Genomic DNA, 18,678 nt, shown 5'->3' with positions numbered 1-18,678 from the left:
ACATGGCTGCTTCAAACATTGATTCTTAGTCTTTCTTCCCTTCTAATATATGCATATAAGGCTATAAACTTTCTGTTAGCACAGTTAAATTCCACAAGTTTGGGTATGTCATATTTATATTAGCATTTAATTGAAATTATTTCCCATTTCCACTGGGAGTTCTTTGACCTATAGATTATTTAAAAATATATTTTAAAATTTTATGCATACGATATTTCTGAGTTAATCTTGCTGTTATTAATTTTTTTTAAGTAGGCTCCATGCCAGCATGGAGCCCAACGCAGGGCTTGAACTCACGACGCTGAGTTCAAGACCTAAGCTGAGATCAAAAGTCAGATGCCTAACTGACTGAGCCACCCAGGCACCCCTCTGTTATTCATTTTGAGTTTTATTACACTGTGGTCAGTGAAAATACTCCATATGATTTAAATACTTTAAAATTTGTTGATACTCGGGGCGCCTGGGTGGCTCAGTTGGTTGAGCGACTGCCTTCGGCTCAGGTCATGATCCTGGAGTCCTGGGATCGAGTCCCGCATCGGGCTCCCTGCTCGGCAGGGAGTCTGCTTCTCCCTCTGACCCTCCCCCCTCTCATGCTCTCTGTCTCTCATTCTCTCTCTCTCTCAAATAAATAAATAAAATCTTTAAAAAAAAAAAAATTTGTTGATACTCAAAAATATTGTCACTTTACTCATTTTGGTAAATGTTTCATCTGCCTAATACGTACTAATTTGTATTCTGCAATTGTTGAGTGTTTTACATATGTTAAAGAAATCAAGTTTTTTAATTGGTAAAATCTTTTATAACTTATATGTAATTACTCATTTGCTTGTTCTTTGGTTACTAAGAGAGGGGTATTTTTTTTTTTTTAAGATTATTGGTTTATCAGAGAGAGAAAGAGCATAAGCAGGGGGAGGGGCAGAGGGAGAAGCAGACTCCCTGCTGAGCAAGGAGCCAGATATGGGACTCAGTCCCAGGACCCTGGGATCATGACCTGAGCCGAGGGCAGGTGCTTAACCGACTGAGCCACCCAGGCATCCCAAGAGAGGGGTATAAAGACCTCCCATTATGAGTGTAGATTTATCAGTTTTCACTTTCAGTTGTATTAATTTTTGCTTGCTGTATTTTGAGACTATATTATTAAGAGCATAGAAATTTAGAATTGTTATATTGTCCAGATATTTGACTATTTCATTATTATGAAATATGGAATTATGAATTACGAACTTATCTCCAGTGATGCTTTTTGCCTTAAAGTCTACTTTGTCTGATAGTAAGATAGCTACACCAGGTTTTATGGTTATTGTTAGCATTTGCATGGTTTACTCTTTTTTTATTTGAAGATCAGTGCACAACTTCAGTTTCTTTTTTAAACATGTAAATTAACTATGTGATCCAATTAGCAAGTAAAACAGATAACAATTAAAGGCATTTCCCCATTTTTTTAATGGTCTAGTACCACTTTGCTTTTTATTTATTTATTTAAAAAGATTTTAAAGTAAACTCTGCACCCAATGCGGGGCTTGAACTCACAACCCTGAGATCAAGCATAGCATAGTCCGGGTCCCTGGCACAGTTGATTAAGTGTCCAACTCTTGCTTTCAGCTCAGGTCATGATCTCAGGGTCTCGAGACCAAGCCCCGCATTGGGCTCCATGCCCAGCACAGAGTCTGGTGAAGTTTCTCTCTCCTCTCCCTCTGCCTCTCCCTGCGCTCGCTCCCTCTCTCAAGCTCTCTCTCCCTCTAAAATAAATAAATCTCTAAAAGAAAAAAAGAGTAGCATGCTCAACTTACTGAGCCAGTCAGGCACCCCTGCTTTTCTTCTTTTAAAAATTGTTTATTTTTTGGGGTGCCTGGGTGGCTCAGTCAGTTAAGCGTCTGCCTCTGCTCAGTTCATGATCCCAGGGTCCTGAGATCGAGCCCCACATCGGGCTCCTTGCTCAGCGGGGAGCCTGCTTCTCCCTCTGCCTGCTGCATCCCCCTGCTTGTGTTCCCTCTTTCTGAAAAATAGATAAATAAAATCTTTAAAAAAATTTTTTAGACTAAAAGTTATCTACTTTTTATTTTTAATTGTGATAAAATACACATACCATAAAATTTACCATCTTAACCATTTTTACCTCTGTTTCATCACCTTTATTTTTTATTTATATATATATTTAATTGAAATATAATTAACATATAGTGTTATATTAGTTTCAGGTGTATGATATAATGGTTCAACAACTCTATACATTTCTCAGTGTTCATCAAGATAAATGTACTCTTAACCCCTTTCATCTGTTTCCCCCATCCCCCACCCACCTCCCCTCTGGCAACCACCAGTTTGTCCTCTGTAGTTAAGAGTCTGTTTTTCTGACAAATAATGCAATATATGTTAAGAAAGAAAAAAAGAAGAAGAAGAATGTAGCAGGAGGGGAAGAATGAAGGGGGGGAAATCGGAGGGGGAGAAGAACCATGAGAGACGATGGACTCTGAAAAACAAACTGAGGGTTCTAGAGGGGAGGGGGGTGGGAGGATGGGTTAGCCTGGTGATGGGTATTGAGGAGGGCACGTTCTGCATGGGCACTGGGTGTTATGCACAAACAATGAATCATGGAACACTATATCTAAAACTAATGATGTAATGTATGGGGATTAACATAACAATAAAAAAATTTAAAAAAAAAAGAGTCTGTTTTTTTGTTTGTCTCTTTTTTCTTTGTTCATCTGTTTTGTTTCTTAAATTCCATGTATGAGTGAAACCATATGGTATTTGTCTTCCTCTGACTGATTTATTTCACTTAGCATTATACCCTCTAGGTCCATACCTGTTGCAAATGACAAGATTTCATTCTTTTTTATGGCTTAGTAATATTCCATTGTGTATATTTACACACATCTTCTTTATCTGGTCATCTATCGATGGATACTTGGGTTGCTTCCATATCTTGGCTATTGTACATAATACTGCAATAAACATAGAGATGCATATATCTTTTTGAGTTAAGGTTTTCATTTTCTTTGGGTAAATACCCAGTAATGGAATTACTAGATCAGACGGTAATTCTATTTTTTTAAATTTTTTGAGTAACCTCTCTACTGTTTTCCAGTGGCTGTACCAATTTGCCTTCCCAATAGTGCAGAAGGGATCCTTTTTCTCCACATCCTTGCCAACACTTGTTATTTCTTATGTTTTTATTTTAGCCATTCTGACAGGTATGAGGTGATATCTCATTGTGGTTTTTTTTTTAAGTTTATTTATTTATTTATTTAAATAATCTCTACACCCAACGTGGGGCTCTAACTCATGAGCCCGAGATCAGATTTGCATGCTCTTCAGACTAGGCCAGCCGGGTGCCCCTCATTGTGGTTTTGATTTGCATTTCCCTGAGGATCAGTGATGTTGAACATCTTTTCATGTGTCTGTTGGTCACCTGCACATCTTTTTTGGATAAATGTCTGTTCATGTCTTCTACCCATTTTTAAAATTGGATTATTTGTTTTTTGGTGTTGAGTTGTCTGTGTTCTTCATGTATTTTGGATATTAACTCTTTATTGAATATATCATTTGCAAATATCTCTCCCATTCAGGTTGCCTTTTTGTTTTGTTGATGGTTTCCTTGGCTGTGCAAAAGCTTTTTATTTTGGTGTAGTCCCAATAGTTTAATTTCGCTTTTGTTTCCCTTACCTTAGGAGACATATCTAGAAAGATGTTTCTATGGTGATGTCAAAGAAATTACTGCCTATGTTTTCTTCTCAGAATTTTAGTTTTAGGTCTCACATTTAAGTCTTTAATCCGTTTTTAGTTTATTTTTATGTATGCTGTAAGAAAGTGATCCAGTTTCATTCTTCTGCATGTGGTTGTCCAGTTTTCCCAACACCATTTGTTGAAGAGACTGCCTTTTTCCCATTGTACATTCTTGCCTCCTTTGTCATTAATTAATTGACCATAAATGCATGGGGTTATTTCTGGACTCTCTGTTCTACTCCATTGATCTATATGTCTATTTTGTGCCAGTACCATACTGTTTTGGTTACTACAGTTTTGTAGTATATCTTAAAATCTGGGGCTGTGATTCCTACAGCTTCGTTCTTTTTCAAGATTACTTTGGCTTTTTGGGGTCTTTTGTGGTTCCATACACATTTTAGGATTATCTGTTCTAGTTTTGTGAAAAATGTTGTTGGTATTTTGATGGGGATTGCCTTAAGTCTGTAGATTGATTTGGGTAGTATAGATGTTTTAACCATATTGGTTCTTCCAATCCATGAGGATGAACATCTTCCCATTGTTTGTGTCTTCAATTTCTTTCATTAATGTTTTATAACTTTCATCTTAATCTTTTTTTTTTTAAAGATTTTATTTATTTGACAGAGAGAGACACAGCGAGAGAGGGAACACAAGCAGGGGGAGTGGGAGAGGGAGAAGCAGGCTTCCCTTGGAGCAGGGAGCCCGATGCGGGGCTCGATCCCAGGACTCGGGGATCATGACCTGAGCCGAAGGCAGATGCTTAACGACTGAGCCACCCAGGCGCCCCTCTTTTTTTTTTTTTTAACAGAATAAGAATTTTGATTTTTTCTTACTCAAAAGAGCTTCATTTTTTTTTTCTTTCTTTTTTTTTTTTAAGTAGGCTCCATGCCCAACATGGGGCCCAATGTAGGGCTCGAACTCACAACCCGAAGATCAAGACCTGAGCTGAGATCAAGAGCTGTATGCTTAACCGACTGAGCCACCCAGGTGCCCCTTTATTTAACTTTCTGACTCTGTGCTTGTACCTTCAACAATTACACAGCAATTTTCTGCTCCTCAATAAGGAAAGCACACTTGATCCTGTCACGAACACACTTAGCACACATGGAACCACCATAGGCCCTGCTGACGTATTTTTTCATTTTAGACAACCTCATAAGAACTGTAGGTGTCACCGCTCCTTGAAGTTGGCCTGGGCACACACCACAGTGGATTTTGGTGCTTTCCCAACCTTCTTGGTATAAAGGTAAACGATTTTACTACCAAGGGTTCTGGACAGCCTAGTTTTGTTAGAGGCTGTATCGTAGGACAGACTACAACAGTATGTCAAACACTGGACCATTCTGAATGCTGTAGATGCCGTCTCTGGAAGAGTCACCTTAACCATTTTTAATGGTTCAATGACATTAAGTACATTCACATTATTGTGCAACCAATCTCCAGAACTCTTTTCATTTTATAAACTGAAACTCTTTACCCATTAATGCCCCTTCTTCCTCCTCCCAACCCCTGACAACCACCATTCTATCTCTGAATTTCACTATTCTAGTATCTCATATAAGAGGAATCATACAATATTTGTATTTTTGTGACTGATTTATGTCACCTAGCATAATGTCCTCCAGGTTCATTCATATTGTAGAATGTGTCAGAGTTTTCTCCCTTTTTTTTAAGGCTCAACAATATTCCAGTGTGTTGGGTGGGGGGGTTGTGTGTACACACCACATTTTGCTTATCCATTCATCTGTTGTGAATAATGCTGCTATGAACATGGGTGTACAAATATCCCTTTGAGACCCTGCTTTTAATTCTTTGGGTTATATATCCAGGAGGAAAATTGCTGGATCACATGGTAATTCTATTCTTAATTTTTGGAAGAACCACCATACTGCTTTCCACCATTTTATATTCCTACCAACCGAGCACAAGAGTTCCAATTTCTCTATATCCTTGCCAACATTTGTTTTCTGTGTTTTGGGTTTTTTAATAGTAGCCATTCTAATGGGTGTAAGGTGCTGTTTCGTTGTGGTTTTGATTTGTATTTCTGTAATGATTATGATGTTTGCATATATTTTTGTTTGCTTTTTGGCCATTTGTATAATTTATTTGGACAACCAAGTCCTTTGTTCATTTTTAAATTGGATTGTTTGTTTTGTTGTTGTTGTTGTTGAGTGCATGGGTTTTTGCATTCTTTTACTTCCATCCTTCCTGTAGCCTTATATTTAAGGTGTGCCTATTGAGCTTTTTAAAAAATCTAGTTTGAGGGGTGCCTGGGTGGCTCAGTCGATTAAGTGTCCAACTCTTGATTTCAGCTCAGGTTGTGATCTCATGGGTCGTGGGGTTGAGCCCTGTGTTGAGCTCCGTGCTCTGCGGGGAGTCTGCTTGGAAGATTCTCTCCCGATGCCCCTCCCCCTTCTCTATCTCTCTCAAGCAAATGAATAAATTTTTAAAAATAAATAAATAATCTAGGTTGAGGGATACCTGGCTGGCTCAGTCAGAAGAGCCTGCAACTCTTGATCTCAGGGTCATGAGTTCGAACCCCACATTGAGTGTAGAGATCACCTAAAAATAAATAAATAAAGCTTGTAAAAAAAAAAAAACCTAGTTTGAGAATCTTTCTTTTAATTGGAGTATTTAGCCTAATTATAATTACTAATTATTATCTACTGCTGCATTACAAATTACCCCAAAACTTAATGGCTTAGACCACAATAAACATTTGGCAGAAGCTTAGCAGGATGGTGTCTGGCTCATGGTTTCTCATGAGGTTTCAGTCAAGCTATCAGTGAAGGCTACAATCATCTAAAGACTTGTCTGGGACTGAAGGGTCCACTTCTATGGTATCTCACTAACAGGGCTGTTGGCAGGAGGCCTCAGTTCCTTGCCATATAAACCTTTCCATAGGACTGTTTGAGTGTCCTCACAGCACGACAGCTGGCTTCTCCCAGGGTGAATAATCCGAGAGAGAAAGCAAGGAAATGTCTATGTAGTCTTTCATGATCTACTCTCAGAAGTCACATACCATCACTTCCATTATATATATTAACTAGAAGCAAGTCACTAAGTCACTCAAGGCAAGGGAAATTAGGCTCCACCTTTTCAAAGCAGAAGTAGTCAAAGAGTTTGTGGATATATCTGAAAACTGCTACCATCTCTCTGATCAGAAATTATTTACATTTCGGGGCACCTGGGTGGCTCAGTCGGTTAAGCGTCTGCCTTTGGCTCAGGTCATGATCCCGGAGTCCTGGGATCGAGCCCCAAGTCGGGATCCTTGCTCAGTGGGAAGTCTGCTTCTCCCTCTCCCTCTGCCCCTGATTGTGTGCTCTCTCTCTCTCTCTCTCTCTCTCACTCTCTCAAATAAAATAAACTTTAAAAAATCTAAAAAAATTTTAAAAAGAAATTATTTAATTTCTCATACATGCAAAATACATTTACTCTTCTATGATCATCCAAATTCTCAACCTGTTTCCAGAATGTCATCATTTAAATTAGATCCAGGTGTAGATAAAGCTCCTTGGATCTGGTTTCTCAAGTAAAGTACCTCTTGATTGGAAACCCTATGAAGTAAAGAGATAGGCTTTCCATACATTCAACGTACAGTGGCTTAGGATAAGTGCTATAGACCCTCCCATTCAAAAAAGGGGAAAATAGGAGGCACACAGGAGTTAATGGTCCACAGCAACTCTGAAATTCAGCTGGGCACAAGCTCATAGCTCCTTGATTAGGACTTAGGGTCTCAGAATAATTCTGCATGACTCCCAACTCTATTGAACTCTTGGTTCTGCCATCTAAGTCATCCTTCTTCATCCATGAAAGGTAGGTTGTGTTTTCAACTGGTTAGTTTTTTTTTTTCTTTTTTTAAAGATTTCATCCACTTATTTGACAGAGACCCTGGGACCCAGGGATCCCAGGCCCCTGAGATCATGATTTGAGCCAAAGGTAGCTGCTCAACCGACTGAGCAACCCAGGTGCCCTCAACTGGTTAGTTTTATCACCTTTCTTACTGCTAGTAGATTTGGGGAGGCAGGGGGTGGCCCATAGGCCTCTTTTCATCCTATGTGGTTTTAGTCCCTTGTAGTCCAAACTGGTAGTGGTTCTGTCAATATAATTATTTAAAAATTTTTGTGGGTCTATTATCGATCTTATTATTATTGGAACTTCACTCCCTTAAACAAAAGCTATACCCACAAGTCTCTTCTGGATAATCCCTACTCTATCTTGGGATTTTGCTGAGACTGGAGGAGGAACAGTGATTTTATGGACTGCTGCAGGTCTACACATACACACACAGCTGGTGCTCACTCTGCACACTTCCAACATGCATGAATTTCAGTTACCATGGTTTAATAAAATAACACCAGTGCCCCAACAACATAGTTCTAATTTTAGTTACCACAGTATATTACTGGTGAGTAATTAAGTGTATAAAGTGCAAACTTCATCGCTAGCAATTTAGTCCACAAATCACCATGTGAATAAGGTGCATGTCATGACCAGTGACTAATCATGTCATGTCTTTCAAAATCTGTCGGAGATTGGTCATTGTATATCTGTTATTCAATCCACTCACAGACAGCAAATTAGTATTTGTGTTTCCTCCTTGTCTCCCAGTGATAAACCCATATGACATTTTACAAAAAGGGAAAATTGAAAGAGAGAATTAACCAACAAAGATAAAAGTGAAGCAAAAAAATGAAAAATGAAAATGTTAGAAGTGAAACTGGATGTGATTAGAAGATTTGAATAGAGTGACAACAAAGCAAAGATAGCAAGAGACCTAGACTCATATGAAGCTATCCTATGAACCATATTGAAAAAGTACGAGGAATATGAAAAAAACAAGGGGAAGTCACTCCAACAGCTTTTCGTGTAAATTGCACAAGAAACAGAAAACCACTTATGGATGAAGTGGAGTGTTTACTTGCACTTCTGACTGAAGAACATAATAACTTTTTTTAAATCTGTTTGGCTAACATTCAGGCCAGAGCATTGAAGCTAATAGCCACATTGGAAGAAAATGATCATTGTAAGTAGACTGAAGAAAACCCTTTCACTGCTGTAATGGCTGGTTCTACCGTTTCAGAAATCAGCATGAATTGATTAATATTTTTTAAATTTTTATTTATTTATTTCAGAGAGAGGGAGCATGCATGAGCTGGCGGAGGGGCAGAGGGAAAGAGGCAGACTTCCAGTGGAGCAGGGAACCTGACACAGGGCCTGATCCCAGGACCCCGGGATCATGACCTGAGCCGAAGGCAGACGCTTAACCAACTGAGCCACCTAGGTGCCCCTGAATTGATTAATATTAAGCTAAACTGGTGGGACTACTAGTGCAGATAAGGGCACTGCTGTGACATTTGCCTCCCCATTCTAAGGCAGGTAGTTATGCAAAAACATGAAGATGCCCTGGAGGAAATGATGCTGGTAAAAAAAAATTATCGTTAAAGGAACTCTCAGAGATATTTCATGACATCGAAAGCTCGAAGGATAAAATGCTGGAAACAGACCTAAACTTAGCGAGGAATATGACAGTTCATCAAGCTGTAGAAAAGATTCTTGCTCTGTAAGTTATATGATGAGAAGGCAAGTATTGTTGAAACGTTTTTTACAAAGAAATAAAACATTTTAATTTTTCAGGGTTTTTAATGTTTTAAATAACAGTGTACTAAATGAATATTAACTTTTCTTTTTTCATTTCTCTATACACTTATAACAGTAGAGAGTTTTTAATGTTTTGACCAAAATATTTAAAGATCACAGAACAATCATACTTCTTCTCACTGAGTATTCAGATCGCTTTGAATGGTTTCAGCTTGCACGGTCGTTTTTACAGTCCTGCAGTACCATGCAGAGCAAAGACTGCCTATATATATTTATTACAGAGATTTGACCTTCTGTAATTATTAGCTGGTTAAGCAGTTTCTGGAAGGCTGTTGTCTTCACATCTGGTGCTAGAGCTTGAAATCTACAGGGCAGGCATTTGGGCATGGACAATGGATTTAGATTGGACATGAGGAAAAATAAGCTGGAACTCACAAGCGTGAGCTGAGGCCCACGAGGACTGACAGAAGCCCCCGTCAGTTCTTGCTGCCTCTAATGTTGATGGGGTGGGTGCCCTGCAGAAGCCAGGGCTCTTTGCACAGAGCTAATCACCCACACCTGGCCCAGGAGTCAGAGAAGCTGAAGGAAGATCAGGGGAAGGCAAGGCAGTTACACCCATGCCCACTGCCCATGCTAATGAGATGAGACAGCAGATAACTGGCAACAGGTGTCAGCTACAAAATGGCCACTGCTTCACTTCCGCCCCCTTAATCTCCAGCAAGAATCTCTCTTGTGGCCCATGCTAATTGGAAACATACTGAAAAGGGAACTCTGGGAAATGTAATTCAGCCTAGCCAAGCTGATACACTTTAAAGCTGTCATACTTAACTCTATAGCTTATTGGTTATGAATACATGCCCCAGAGACAGACTTTCTAGCTCCTCTATCTCAGGCTGTGTGTCCAAGGGTAAGTTAGTTTTTCTGTACTTCAGTTTCCTTGTCTATTAAATGAAGATAGGACTTACCTTAGAAGATTTGTGTGAGGTTTATTACTCAAAAAGTTGAAAATAGAGCTACCCTACAACCCAGCAATTGCACTCCTGGGTATTTACCCCAAAGATACAAATGTAGGGATCCGAAGGGGTACATGCACCCCGATGTTTATAGCAGGAATGTCCACAATAGCCAAATTATGGAAAGAGCCAAGATGTCCATCAACAGATGAATGGATAAAGAAGATGTGGCATATATATACAATGGAATATTATGCAGCCATCAAAAAATGAAATTTTTGCCATTTGCAATGATGTGAATGGAACTAGAGGGTGTTATGCTAAGCGAAATAAGTCAATCAGAGAAAGACATGTATCATATGACCTCACTGATATGAGGAATTCTTTTTTTTTTTTTTTAATTTTTTTTATTGTTATGTTAATCCCCATACATTACATCATTAGTTTTAGATATAGTGTTCCATGATTCATTGTTTGTGCATAGCACCCAGTGCTCCATGCAGAACGTGCCCTCCTCAATACCCATCACCAGGCTAACCCATCCTCCCACCCCCCTCCCCTCTAGAACCCTCAGTTTGTTTTTCAGAGTCCATCGTCTCTCATGGTTCTTCTCCCCCTCCGATTTCCCCCCCTTCATTCTTCCCCTCCTGCTACATTCTTCTTCTTCTTTTTTTCTTTCTTAACATATATTGCATTATTTGTTTCAGAGGTACAGATCTGAGATTCAACAGTCTTGCACAATTCACAGCGCTTACCAGAACACATACCCTCCCCAGTGCCCATCACCCAGTCACCCCATCCCTCCCACCCCACCCCCCACTCCAGCAACCCTCAGTTTGTTTCCTGAGATTAAGAATTGATATGAGGAATTCTTAATCTCAGGAAACAAACTGAGGGTTGCTGGAGCGGTGGGGGGTGGGAGGGATGGGGTGGCTGGGTGATAGACATTGGGGAGGGTATGTGCTATGGTGAGCGCTGTGAATTGTATGAGACTGATGAATCACTGTACCTCTGAAACAAATAATACATTATATGTTTAAAAAAAAAAAGAAGAAGAAGATAGTAGGAAGGGAAAAATGAAGTGGGGAAAATCGGAGGGGGAGAAGAACCATGAGAGATGATGGACTCTGAAAAACAAACTGAGGGTTTTAGAGGGGAGGGCATGGGGAAATGGGTTAGCCTGGTGATGGGTATTAAGGAGGGCACGTACTGCATGGAGCACTGGGTGTTATACTCAAACAATGAATCATGGAACACTACATCAAAAACTAATGATGTAATGTATGGTGACTAATATAACATAATAAAATAAAATTTAAAAAAAAGGAAGATTTGTGTGGGGTTTAAATGAGGTAATATATATTAGCTGTTGATTATATTATTGATATATTATCAATAAAACTTAGTCTATTGGAAAAGCTCAATAAATATCAATTATTATTAGTTGTGTGATCATGGGCAAATCATTTAATCTTTTTGATCCCTGGATTTTTCATCTGTAGAATGGTGATAACTTCCTTAGCTGATTTCAAAGGCTTCTATTGAGAATCCAATGAAATGACCCATCTTAAAGTCTTACTCAAATGTGAATAGTGGTGATGGTGATGATAAGCACCTCTCTTAGCTCCCAGCGTTGGGACTGATACCTACCCCAGTGACTAATTTAAAGAGCTCTTCAGAGATTATTCATTAGAAAAGTGGTTCTCCAAATAGATCATATTAATGTAAGATGTTGATAATAGGGGAAACTGAGTACTGGGGGGGGGGTATGTGGAACTCTCTGTACTATTTTTGCAATTTTTCTCTAAAACTAAAACTACTCAAAAATTTTAAAAAATATTTAAAAAACCCAATCATAAAAATAAAATTAAATTTAAAAAAAGAACATAGTTCTCAAACTTTAGCAGGCATCTGAATCCCCTGAAGTGCTTGTTAAAATGCACCTCACTAGGCCCACTCCCTGAGTGGTGATTCACTAGGTCTGGGGTGGGGCCAGAGAGGTTGCATTTCTAAAACACAGTGCTGACTCTGCTGATCCGAGGATCACACTTTGAGAAACACTGACTTCATATTTCAACTATATGGGCTTTCCTGTATTTCCCATGAACAGAGGCTCCCATTCATCATAACCTGTCATTTCTTGGCTCATTCTGTCCATGACATCATCCAACATTGACTTACCAGGCAAGAAGAAGGAGACAATTGATGACCAACTTAGTCACTCAGCAGGACAGTTAAACAGGGCCCAGAAAATTCCTTTTACCTTCCTCCCCCTTTTCTCCATCCTCTTCAAAGCTCTAGGCCATTGTACCCAAAATAAATAAATAAATAAACTAATAATAATAATAAATAAAAATTAAGTCAACTATATTTCAATTTCAAAAAGGCTCTAAGCTATGGATCAAGCCATGCTTAAACTAATACACACGCACACACAATTAAATATATAAATTTCATTATAAAGAAAAATGTGCTGGGGCACCTGGGTGGCTCCGTCAGTTGAGTGTTTGACTTTTGCTCAGGTCATGATCCCGGGGTCCTGGAATGGAACCCTGTGTCAGGCTGCCCGCTCAGTGGAGAGTCTGCTTCTCCTTTCCCTCTCTGCTCATCCTTTCTCTCTCCATCCCCCCTTCAAATAAATAAATAAAATCTTAAAAAAAAAAAGAAAAATGTGCTCATGGAGGAGAATTAAGAAAAAGCAGAAAGAAGAAAAAAATTCCCTACAGTTTTCCCACCCAAAGATAACCACTTAACATTTTTGTATATTTACTTTTTGAATTTTATTTCACTATATATTTGAGGATTTTCTTTTATACATTGTAATCAAAAAGAACATACATTTTTGTATCCTGCTTTTTCACTTAACATTATATCATAAACGTTTTTATATTATTGTATAGTATTTATAAACAGTAAATGATTGCATAACTCTTCAATGTTCCCCTCTTCTTAATGCTCCAGTTTTCCCAATTTTTCACTATGGTAAAGGGAGGTTCAAACTTCACAGCTCCATGAAATTTTCTTTTTTAAAGATTTTATTTATTCATTTGACAGAGATAGATACAGCGAGAGACGGAATACAAGCAGGGGGGATGGGAGAGGGAGAAGCAGGTTTCCCGCGGAGCAGGGAGCCAGATGCGGGGCTTGATCCCAGGACCCTGGGATCATGACCTGAACCGAAAGCAGACGCTTAACGTCTGAGCCACCCAGGCGCCCCTAACTTTGGTTTCTTATAACTGAACTAAATTTCCTTCTTAAACTTCAAGTCTGTAGAAACAAAAAACATAATTAGGTCCCTTCCAGGTAAACTCAGTCATACTCAGAATCTTTCTGCTCTTCCCAGCTCTTTACCTCTCTGTTTCTGAGAGACATCTGGAAATGTCAGCAAGAAGTAAGTGGGGAGGGGACAACCTCTTCTTGATCTTCATCTGCTTTGTCCCGTGGTGGCCTCCTATTTCAACGTGGCAGGCCAGCCGTGTCCCACTCGCTCATAGACAGGCCGCAGTGGTGGTGGTGGTGTGGGAGTGGGAAGGGTCCCCCTCTGTGCTGACCATCTGCTCATGTGTAGCCACATCCTCATCTGTCCACATGGCATCCTCCTAACCCGTCCAGGAGCCCCTTCCCCACTCCCGCCCACAAGGAATAGAATCTGGGAGAATCTATTCCTGGTCTCAAGCCTTGTCAGGCCAAGCTCTCATTTCCATCCTGTAGAATCTGTGCTGTACTGCTGGGAGATTTGCCAAGAAGGCTTGTTGCCTGCCAAGTCCTTGCCCAGGAATCAAGTCTTTCCGATCCCCGATGAACTGGGTGGTTTCCGGAACTTCAGAATCGCAGCCAGGTGCACAGCTCCTGCTGTCCCTCTTCTGCTTGGAACCCTCCACCTGTCCCTGTCTTCCTCTCCCACAGAGTCTTATCTTCACCGGAGTGGAGGAGGCGTGTGGACGTGTTTTGACAGGTCTCTTCCTCTGGCTCTCGGTCTCACACTTAGACCCATGGCTGGTGAGTTTAAAGGCTGAAATTTTGTTGAATTTCTTCTGGAGTCCTGTACCAGCAAATTCTTTAGGTGGCTTCAAGCCTTACAATCTAAAAGGAAGGATGGTAGGCTTGGATTAAAAAGAATTTGGGGAAATAGAAAAAAAACCCACTAATTACCATCTCAGATTATTATCCTGCCTCATGAATAGTGCTGCAAAAATACTTAGGCATATGTCACCAGTGACCTTTGGCAGACAGGGTGGGGCAGACAACTGTGGATGACCCGAGGCCTCATGTCTTTGAGGAAGGGGGGAGTTTCTGGAGGCTGAGCGTAGAGAGAGCGGTATAAGCAGGGGGTCCAACCTTGGAATAACAGCAGCACTGTCCAAGGAGCAATGAGTAATTGCCTGCCCCTCCTCCCCTGGAGCAAAGATAGGGAGAAGGCCCTGACACAAGGATGTCCTTTTCAATGCTCAGGACAGTGACGATCGTGCAAGGCAGTCGGTTTACTCAGATAGTCCCCAAACCCCCAAATCTATTGTCTATCTATCTATCTATCTATCTATCTATCTATCTGTATATACTTTTTGTATGCGTGTAATTCAGATACTTTCTTTAAATATTTTCCCAGAAGCGGAACTACTGAGTTAAAGGATAAAACTTGTATAATTTCTATGTTAAAGAAGAGATGCATGGCCACATTATGTGACTTAATACATGGTCTTTTTTTTTAAGATTTTTATTTATTTATTTGAGAGAGAGAGAAAGCACGTGCACAGAGAGAGAGGGAGAAGCAGACTCCCAGCCAAGCAGGGAGCCCAACGCGGGGCTCAATCCCAGGACCCTGAGACCACAACCCGAGCCAAAGGCAGATGCTTAACCAACTGAGCCACCCAGGCGCCCTTTAATACATGGTCTTAATACAAAAAGTGCCAAAGCTGTTAACTCAAGGGTGATCAAGCATTAGACACTGGTGGTAGACAATAAATTGGTACAATCTTTCTGCAGGGAAATTTGTCAATATATCAATATATATACAACACTTTGACCTAGCACCTCCACTTTTGGGAATTTATCTAAAGGAAAGATGTATATGCTAGGATGTTCAAAGAAGCATGTTTATAATAGTTCAAAATAGACATTGTTTAAATATCTAGTAATAAAGGATTTTTGCATAAAAATAGCATATCCATATGATCAAACAACACGCCATCATTAAAAATGATTACAGGAATCAGTGTTGATTGAGAAGAAAAATGTTCATGATATAATGCTCAGTGAAAAGAACAGATTAGAAAAAAGCATATATAGTATTGTCTTTTAAAAAATTATACAGTGTACATATGCATAAAATAAAGGACCAGAAGGAAACTCACCAACATATTAATAGTGGTTATCAGTAGGTGGTAGGATTATGCTGATTTTTCTTAGTTACTCTTTTCCATATTTTTTACCTTACATTATTTTCTAAATCAGGGCAGGGGGGAGAAACGCTGAAAGGTAGCATATGTAATTAGGCTATTTGGAATATATTATTTTACACATTCTAATCTGTTACTCACATAAGTTCTACCTGCACTGAAATAGACTTCTTGGACTCTATGCCTCTTTTCACTTTACAAGCCCTGCTCTTCTTCTTCTTTTTTTTAAAAGATTTATTTATTCACTTTAAGGGGGGGCGGGGGGAGGGGCAGAGGGAGAGGGAGAGAGAATCTCCAGCAGATGCCCCCCTGAGCGGGGAGCCCCATGCAGGGGCTCGATCCTATGACCCTGAGATCATGACCTGAGCTGAAGCCAAGAGTCAGACGCTTAATCAGCTGCACCACCCAGGCGCCCCAGCCCTGCTCTTCTTTTGAGGTAACTCCAGAGTTCTCTATTCTTGTCCCCTGCCCTTCATTGCCTCTGCCTCCTCCCCCCGCAGGAGCCCCTTTTCTATTCCTACCAGCCATCCTTAGTCCACATTGTTTTCAAGAGTGGGCCTTGCCCCCTTGTGACACCTCTCTGAAGTGGCTCAGCCTGGAAAATCTTCAAAGAGGTTTGCCCTTTACTGACCTTCATTGTAGCCAGACTTGGAGGTCACAAGTCACCTGCAGTGTGGGGTCTGGCATGGACCAATGTACCATTCAAAGGGGCACTTTTTGGGAGGAGGGGAAATAACCAAAGTCCGCTGCCAAGTAGTCACCTGGGCTGGGCTAGTAATGGACCCTGATAAGCTGCTAGGAAAGTTCGGTCTTCAGCCCTTGGACTCCAGCCATGGGAGGACTCAGCAGAACTGAAGGTCCTGCTCATTCAGCTGGCTTTGGGCCTCAGATGTACCAGCTCCTGCCCTTAAACCTGGACACTGGGAGTGAGGGTAGAACAACCGGGAGGGAAGCCTCCTACGAACACAGCAGGGGATCAAACCTCTCAGATGCAGCCCCTTCGGCCACTGAGGGCATTCACTTTCCCTTCTGATTTACTTCCCCAGCAAAATATTCGGGCTGCCACCTTCTTGGTGACTTTGGATCATTGGCTCCTATAGGACCTCAGAGCTGGGAAGCCCATCAGACATCATCTTCTCCAAGCCTCTCCCTTTACAGCACAGAGACACCAGGTGACCTGCCCAGTGATACTTCGTTTATGATGCAGCAAGTACAGAGTCCAGGTTTCCTGACTCCTAGCTCAGAGCCCTTGCTTTAATATAATTCCATTTGTCTTCTTCACAAATGGGGTTTTTCTAAAGCCAACTGTCTTACACCTTGTGTCATTCTACTCTGAAATCAACACTGACCCTGTATCTGGCTATAAGCCATCAAAGCTAGAAAATAAATGGATCTAACCTATCTATTTTACAAATGAGAAACTGAGGCCCAGAGAGATTACCCAGGGTCACTTGGCTGTCCAGGTTAAGAGCCAGATCCCTGGTCTCATTCACAGCTATTTCCATTACTGACTGCCCAGATTCTCAGCCAAAGAGGACTGAGGGCCATGGAAAGCAGTTCTGTGTCTCCAGATACACAGAGTCACCAGGAATTCCTTCAGCAGATAATTATTCTCTGCCCCTCTTTCATCTTTCTTTTAACTGGGTGTTCTTGTGCTCAATTCCTGGAAAGATGAGTGACCCAGCATCTGTGGAGGTTGGTGTTAAGGAATAGACATCTCACCTAGGAACAAGTGAGTAAGAGAAAATGAGAGGTCGAGCTAGGAAGTGTGTGTGTCTCTGTGTGTGTGTGTGTGTGTGTGTGTGTGTGTTAGGGTGAAAGTTTAGGCTGAGTGTAGAGGTGTTATGGGGACCACATTTTCCAAATAAACTATTGAGACTATGGCCTAAGGCTTCATTTAATTAAAGGGCAGAATATTTTAAATCAAGATTGTCTTCTTTGTAGATAGTTGGAAATTCTGAAGATATCTGTGAATGATTTGTTTGTCTGCATCATCCAGGCCAGACAACTGACAAATCTTAGAGCAGAAAGCAACAAGAATCAATACTTTGTCCCCAGCTTCTAGGTTGGTAAATGTCTCCACGGTCCAAGATAAATGGCTGTCCCTTCTCTTCTTGAGGTCTCCAGAAAGATGATATCACATCCCTTTACATATTCTCTGAGCGACTACATACTGAGCAAGAACAGGAGATGAAGTAAGTGCACTAGTTGCCCTGGTCTAGGACGAGTTGCCCTGGGACTGGGGTCTGGGATAAGCCTCACCCAACCACATGGATTGCAGGTAGGAGAGGTGGGTCTCCAAAGGAGGGTCTCCAAATGGGTCTCCAAATCAGGAGACCATTATTAGAAGAAGGGGGCCTGGATAGCAGGGAGAACAAAAATAGTTCTGCCCATAACAGAGATGATGATGATATCCTAGAGGTGACGTACTAGAATCTCTGTGCAGGATACGGTTGACAGACTCAGCATCTACCCCAGACATCCTTTCTGTGCTACAGAGGCTGGAAAGATAAGGTTACGCTTCCCAGATTGCATGCAGCTAGGATTCTGGGTGCATACTAGGTCCTGCCACTTAGATCCATTTCTGTGAGATTTGAAAAGTGGAAGTGAGGTGCGATTGTGCCACATTCTTGTTGCTTTTCGCTGTTTGCTTCCGGCCAGCAAAGCTATGAGATGCCAATGTCCCATCCTCAGGTGCACGGATGCTGAGGGGAAACTGTGGAGAGAGCTGTGGCAGAGTTTCACATGCCAGCGTCCAGGTTGGAGTGATGGCAATAGCCTCCTTGTCCCAGTTCTCTGATATCTGGATTATAGCTTGAGTAGTAAGTCCTAGAACTCAACCTTCGTGAGGGTGATGGAAGGGATGACTCCCCTGAGAGTGTTCTGGGAGTCATTCATGAAAGCAAGCTTTCAGTGCACTCCTCTCCCTTCCAGGGGTTTGGTCATCACCTAATCTTTGTGCTGAATGCATTCTGTTTTTAAACATTGGAAGTGATTTATTT

At 40.9% G+C, this 18,678-nt stretch overlaps 1 long non-coding RNA gene and 1 pseudogene across 4 annotated transcripts in view; one reads left to right on the top strand and one right to left on the bottom strand.

The window, feature by feature from the left end:
* Nucleotides 1-18,678, top strand: part of LOC118536059 (uncharacterized) — a 51,334-nt gene that overhangs the window by 10,972 nt on the left and 21,684 nt on the right. The window lies entirely within an intron of this gene.
* Nucleotides 4,722-5,071, bottom strand: LOC118536058 (large ribosomal subunit protein eL34 pseudogene; annotated as a pseudogene).

This window comes from Halichoerus grypus, chromosome 2, assembly GCF_964656455.1.
Source record: "Halichoerus grypus chromosome 2, mHalGry1.hap1.1, whole genome shotgun sequence".
In the NCBI taxonomy this organism is placed as follows: domain Eukaryota; kingdom Metazoa; phylum Chordata; class Mammalia; order Carnivora; family Phocidae; genus Halichoerus; species Halichoerus grypus.
Note: the sequence above shows the minus strand (reverse complement) of the source record. Positions and strands in the feature narration are given on the sequence as shown.